General features: G+C 39.8%; 1 pseudogene; it reads right to left on the bottom strand.

Moving 5' to 3' along the window:
• Positions 1-216: 216 nt before the first annotated feature.
• Positions 217-6,864, bottom strand: LOC133859234 (GDSL esterase/lipase At2g42990-like; annotated as a pseudogene).
• Positions 6,865-7,259: the final 395 nt, after the last annotated feature.

The following is a 7,259-nucleotide window of genomic DNA, read 5'->3' as shown; positions in this document are numbered from 1 at the left end:
TCTGCAACTCTTCAGCACTCTCTCTAAATATGCAATGAGTTTGCACCAAAATAATCTTAATTAATTGGAGGAGATCGATCTTGCATATCTAGAAATATCCAATGAGTTTGCACCAAAAAAAGAAAAAGAAAAAAGGTGGAAATGGCGTGGGGAACACTTCAAGTGTACGTACACAGCTTGAGAAGCAGAAATCACACGCTATGTATATATAACATGTCAAAGAAACATTGCTAGACTGTTTTTAATTAAATAATTCGAGATCATGTGGCTTGTTTTCTCTGAAGGATGGAAAGCGTCCCAAAACACATATTTATTTGCATCGGTGCACGTAAATGGACTTTGTGGATCGCAGAGGTAGCTCATCTCAAATCTCCCAGTGCCACAGCATCCCACTTCTGCCACCTCCATTCCTGCAAATTAAGAGCAAATAAAAGGGCACTGAAAAAGGACAGAAAATATCATATATATATATATCAAATTACAGAAAATATCATATATATCAAGTTAACTACATTAATTAATTCATTCTTTTGTATGGTTTGTTTGCTACCTAAAATAGGACAAGAAAGAGATCAGGGAGTTTGTTTTCTATTGTCTCGTAGCTACCAGACAGAAAATTAAGTTGAATCCATATAAATAGTATAAATTATATATTCTATCGGAGAAAAAAAGAAAAGAAAAGAAAAGAAAACTAGTCTTTTTCTTTTTATATCTTCTTTATTTGATTTCTTTTAGGTATTATATCTTATTTATTATGATGATCATATTGAAGATACTCATAATCAAATGGAAAAATAAAGGCAAGAGCATAATAAGAGAAAAATAGAGGCAAATTTTATTTTGTATGGTTCAATATTAGACACCTATGCCTACCACCGATAATATTTTCAATGCAAAAGGTTTCTATTTATAGGAGAATTGTAATAAACGGATATAATACAAGTATGGTAATTGGAGATATTATGAAATTTGATTTGCTTTAAATCAAAAAATACTTTTTTTTTTTATTTTAATTATTTGGTTTAATATCAAACTTTTAATATGCAAAATTACAGTGACAAATGCATTCTTAAAGAGCACGTTCATCCGGGATTATGAAGTTAGAAGGTTGTTCTCGTATGATCCGAAAATGGAAGAATTAATGAAAGAAATGCCCATCCGATTAAAATGTGGAGGAAAAATACAGGATCTATGCAAAGTCCAAAACTTAATTACCATATATATATGGAAGGTCTTGTAATGATTTGCAGAAAAATGTTATATACATCTGCAGACACCATTTTAAGCCCAGGAAGCTCCTTGTTCATCTTTGCCACCAAGCCCTTCAATTTTCCATTAAATTCCAAGGCCAGATTGTTGTATCCCTCAACGCAACCATGATGATCCATGATATTTGTTGTCCTCTCCAATGGCAAACACCCCATTGGAGGATCCCCAGTTAAGGATATTTTTCGAGCTCCTAGACCATAAAGTTCCTGGATGAAATTCCTGGCAATTCCGGCGAGGAAATCCTCATACTGCCTGATGGTGAATTGGGATTGTCGATCAGGTAATACGTAGTAGTTCTCAAGGAAGTCGTTCGTTCCTAGACTAATCAAATATAAAGCCTCGCTTAATATTTTGTTTGCCTTCTCCTCCCCAACATACTCTTTCAATTTCTTTTGGTAGTCCTTGTATTACTCCACTTCCTTCCACAGTGGTATCACAGCCTGAAACATGCAGATTATAAGTTGCTACGCGTGCCTGAAACATGTCCTTAGTAATATATGATGGACAAAGAATATGATCAAATTAGAGAAAGATAGCGGAAGCCGAGAAAAAAACTGATTAAACGTTAGGGTTACATCTTGTATTGAAGTATATAATTAATACTATTACGTACAATGGTCTCTATTCATAAAAAGACTAAGAGTGGTAAAGAAGTAAACCTAAACTAAACAAGGAAGATAATAAACCCTTAAAAAAAACAAAAAAAAAAAATAGAATAAAGTCTAATTTGGAGAATATAAAGTACTTTAAGAATGTCTTTAACATGCAGAACTTGATAATATGGTAAGAGGGAATGCAATGGAAAGTGCATATTGATACTTACCAGCACATCAGAAGTGGCATTGTCAAAGCCAGCTCCGGCAGAGGCAAAGCAAACTCCGGTAGCAAAATCTGAGATATTATACATTGGATCCAAGTAGGCAGGTACTGTTGGCTTGAGGCCAAATGCCTCGGAGATGAAGTCAGGAGAAATGCGACCATTGGAGAACCGTCCGGTAGGGCGGCCACCAAGAAAATCACGACCATAAGGCTCGAAATTGCTCTTGGCGATTGTTGGAATTTGGTTGTTGTTGTTAGGAAATAAGTCCTATTTCCCAGGACCCGTGAGAAGCGAAAAATTAAGAAAACAAGGGAGAAATTAAATCACCCACAAATGACACAAAGATTTAAGTGGTTCCCTCAAACCGAGGTACATCCACTGTAGGAGACGCAGAGAAAATTCACTATTTAAAATAGTTACAGGGAGAAAATCACTCAAAGCCCAAAGCCCCAATACACCCAGATTTCACTCACTTGTGTATTGTTGTACGACACATCAAGAAGAGAAAACCTCTCTTTCTTTTACTTTGTATCGCACACCAAGAAGGATAAACTTCCTTCTTTTTGCTTCTTTCTTTTTTCTCTCTTGCTATGAGATTTCTAGATTTTCTGCTTCACTTCTTCTCCCCTTGATTTTTCAGTTGGCCGGCTGTGTACTTCTTATATAGGTAGCAAAGCTTACTAAAGAAGCAAGCACTCCTTCTTCTACAAGTAAGCTCCACGTCACTTTCTTCTTGTGGAAGTTTACTTCTCCTACAAGCCAAGAGCAAGTCAAGCTCCAGCAAGTGACGTGCGTCAATCCTTCTCCAAGAAGCAACAAGTTCCTTCTCCAATAAGTATCCTTGCCACTTGTGCTACAAGTCAAGCCAAAGCTTACTAAAGAAGCCACCAAATGACATCATCAACTTCTCCAACAAGTTTCACCAATTTATTATTGAAGAGGGGCCCACACCAAAAAATCAAGTCAAACTTAACAATCTCCCACTTGACTTGATTTTCATCAAGTCCCGAATTTTCTCAAGATGTCTCCTCCACTTGTCTTCAAGCTCGAAGACCAACTGAAGCTGCACAAAACTTCAGTTCCTCAATAGTTACACTTTTCTGCAACTTTGAAGCCCAGCTGACAGCTGTACCACATAGGATAATTACAAACCCTGTAGTACCTTTCCTGCTATCAACAATACCCGCTAGATCAGCATCCACATAACCCTGCAGCGTCAAATCTGCACCTGTGAAACAAAGGGATATATCTGAAGTTCCTCTCAGATATTGTACAATCCATTTGACTGCCAATCTTGCCTTATAGCTCTTGCTACCATCATATTCACCCTTCATTCTGAACACCCATTTGTTGAACAAAGCCTTCTTACCTGCTGGCAATTCAGTCAGCTCCCATGTTTGGTTAGTCAATAATGAGTCCATCTCATCTTTCATTGCTAACTCCCACTTGATTGAATCTTCAACCTGCAAGGCTTCATCATATGTCTCCGGCTCACCGCCATCTGTCAACAGAATATAAAACAAGGAGGGTGAATAACGCTGTGGAGGTCTAATGGTTCTAGCAGACCTTCGGACAGCCGTTGTAGGTGTTCCTTGCTCAATCTGTTGTTCTTCAGTTTCTTCATCTTCAGAATCTTGTTCAGCTTCTGGATCCTCATCAACTTCTGAATTTCTTCTTTGAGCTGCATCATTAGAAATCTCATCCAAGCTGATAAAATCAGGCTTTTCAGCCTCAGATTCTATACTTGCAGGCTCTGCACTAGAATCATTTTTATACATAACATTCTCATTAAAAGTAACATTCCTACTTCTAATGATCTTCCGGTTTTGATCATCCCAAAACCTATACCCAAATGCCTCATCCCCATAGCCAATGAAATAACATTTTCTAGACTTTGCATCTAGTTTGCTACGAGCATCAGATTCAATATAGACATATGAAACACAACCAAAAACTTTTAAGTGGGAAAGATTTACCTCCTTTCCACTCCAGACTTCTTCAGGTAGTCTATGGCCCAAAGGAACTGAAGGTCCTCTGTTTATCAAGTAAGCAGCAGTGCTTACTGCATCAGCCCAAAAGGTTTTCGGTAGCCCAGCATGCAGTCTCATACTTCTTGCACGCTCATTGAGAGTTCTGTTCATGCGCTCAGCCACGCCATTCTGCTGTGGCGTTCCAAGAATAGTTTTCTCCATCCTAATCTCGTTCACCACACAAAACTGTTTGAAACTCCCATCTTCATATTCTCCCCCATTGTCTGATCTTAGACACTTTAATTTGAGACCAGTTTCTGTCTCTACCATGACCTTCCACTTCTTAAAAACTTCAAATACATCAGATTTAAGTTTTAAGAAATAAACCCATACCTTTCTGCTTGAGTCATCAATGAATGTAATATAGTAGCGCGAGCCTCCAAGAGATGCCACTGGAGAGGGACCCCACAGATCCGTGTGTACCAGGTCCAGCTTCTCTAGCTTAGGTGTTCTGCTAATTTTTACGAAACTCACCTTCTTCTGCTTCCCAAGGATGCAGCCTTCACATATGTCAGACTCAACTGACTTCAGTGCTGGTAGTTTACCTTTAGACAGTAGTACCTTCATCCCTTTCTCGCTCATATGTCCAAGCCTTAGATGCCAGAATTTTGAATTGACACTAGCATCTACAACAGCAGCTATATCTCTAATATTTTTGGTCATATAAAGAGTACCTGTTTTGTATCCTTGAGCCAGAATCCTGGCTCCAATGCTGACCTTCCACTTACCGCCATGAAAGTTAGTGGAGTGTCCTTCATCATCAAGTTGCCCCACTGAGATCAGGTTCTTCTTCAGCTCTGGGACATGCCTTACCTTCTGCAGTTTCCATACCGAATCACTGTGGACTCTTATGCGAACATCACCCATGCCCACAACATCCAGTGCCGATCCGTCAGCCAGTTACACCTTCCCGAAATCTCCAGCAACATAGTTTTCGAGAATTTCACGGATCGCTGTGGTATGAAAAGAGGCCCCTGAGTCCAAAACCCAGGAGTCAAGAGGACTATCAACAGAGAGAAGTAGTGCATCATGCACTTCTTCTGTCACCACGACGTTTGCAGAATCGTCGTTAGCCTTCTTCTTCTTTAATTCTCTGCAATTCTTCTTGTAGTGGCCTGTCTTGCCACAGTTCCAACATTCAGGTTGTCGCCCAGACTTGGATTTGCTCCTGGCCTTTTTAGATTTAGATCTGCCTCTCTCAGAGTTCCTTTCTTGACCTCTACCCCTTTCTTCAAGGTTTAAGCTGCACCAGAACCGGAGGTTTCACCAGCATCATTCCTGCGGACCTCCTCACCAAGAACCAAATCTCTGACATCTTCATAGCTTAGTTTACTCTTACCTGCAGAGTTACTCACAGCCATTCTCACGGCTTCCCAGCTATTTGGTAAAGACGCCAAGACGATCAACGCGCGAATCTCATCATCAAAATCAATTTCCACCGAGGATAGTTGATTTGTGATGGTGTTGAATTCATTTAGATGTCGCGCCACCGAAGCTCCTTCCGCCATCTTCAGGTTGAACAGTTTCTTCATCAGGTGCACCTTGTTGTTAGCTGACGGCTTCTCGTACATGCTTGACAAAGCCGCCATTAGACCAGCTGTGGTCTTCTCCTTTACAACGTTGTGCGCCACTGATTTTGACAATGATAACCTGATAACTGCCAGGGCCTTACGATCAAGCAGGGCCCACTCGTCATCATACATGTCGTCAGGTTGTTCTCCCAAAAGCGGTTGATGGAGATCCTTCCCATAAAGAATATCTTCAATCTGCACTTTCCAGTACCCAAAATCTGTGCCATTGAATTTTTCGATTACCATCCTCCCTTCTTCTCCTGCCATCGCTCCCACCCAAACCAAACCTTGGCTCTAACCAAGAAAAATGGCTTTGATACCAGTTGTTAGGAAATAAGTCCTATTTCCCAGGACCCGTGAGAAGCGAAAAATTAAGAAGACAAGGGAGAAATTAAATCACCCACAAATGACACAAAGATTTAAGTGGTTCCCTCAAACCGAGGTACATCCACTGTAGGAGACGCAGAGAAAATTCACTATTTAAAATAGTTACAGGGAGAAAATCACTCAAAGCCCAAAGCCCCAATACACCCAGATTTCACTCACTTGTGTATTGTTGTACGACACATTAAGAAGAGAAAACCTCTCTTTCTTTTACTTTGTATCGCACACCAAGAAGGATAAACTTCCTTCTTTTTGCTTCTTTCTTTTTTCTCTCTTGCTATGAGATTCCTAGATTTTCTGCTTCACTTCTTCTCCCCTTGATTTTTCAGTTGGCCGGCTGTGTACTTCTTATATAGGTAGCAAAGCTTACTAAAGAAGCAAGCACTCCTTCTTCTACAAGTAAGCTCCACGTCACTTTCTTCTTGTGGAAGTTTACTTCTCCTACAAGCCAAGAGCAAGTCAAGCTCCAGCAAGTGACGTGCGTCAATCCTTCTCCAAGAAACAACAAGTTCCTTCTCCAATAAGTATCCTTGCCACTTGTGCTACAAGTCAAGCCAAAGCTTACTAAAGAAGCCACCAAATGACATCATCAACTTCTCCAACAAGTTTCACCAATTTATTATTGAAGAGGGGCCCACACCAAAAAATCAAGTCAAACTTAACAGTTGTTACCTGAATCCACGGATGAGTCTCCAAACACTATAACTGCAGGGACTTTAGCTTTGGATTTGGCTACTAGTATTAGGATTTGAATTAAGAATAGCCTAATTGAAAAGTATGTGTATGCCATTAGACTTAGTGGCTCAGTTGCAGATCGGATATGGAAATGTGGATGTTATAAAGAATATTTGTGTGAGAGAAGAAGTTCTATTAATTTCTTGCATGAGAAAAATGAGGATGTGAACGAAATTGAATTGAAAGTTTGGTGGGAGTTCTTTATTGGTTTTAATTGGCTAGGACTAGGTCTGTACGACTGTTCCAGCATTATGAATTTATGGGTTGTAGGGTTGCTTAAGTCAGTAATAGGAGTTGGATTAAGATCCTTACAATTTCTAATCAAAGGCTCAAAATGATCTATGCAGTCTAAATGCATAAAAGAATGAGAAGTTAGTGCCGAAAGGGGTGTTTGAGGATGGTTGTCCACCTCATAATAGGGTGGGACTAGTCGGACCATCCTAAGTCCGT

This window comes from Alnus glutinosa, chromosome 2, assembly GCF_958979055.1.
Source record: "Alnus glutinosa chromosome 2, dhAlnGlut1.1, whole genome shotgun sequence".
NCBI lineage: Eukaryota > Viridiplantae > Streptophyta > Magnoliopsida > Fagales > Betulaceae > Alnus > Alnus glutinosa.
The sequence above is the reverse complement of the archived record's forward strand: the minus strand, read 5'-3'. Positions and strand labels throughout refer to the sequence as shown.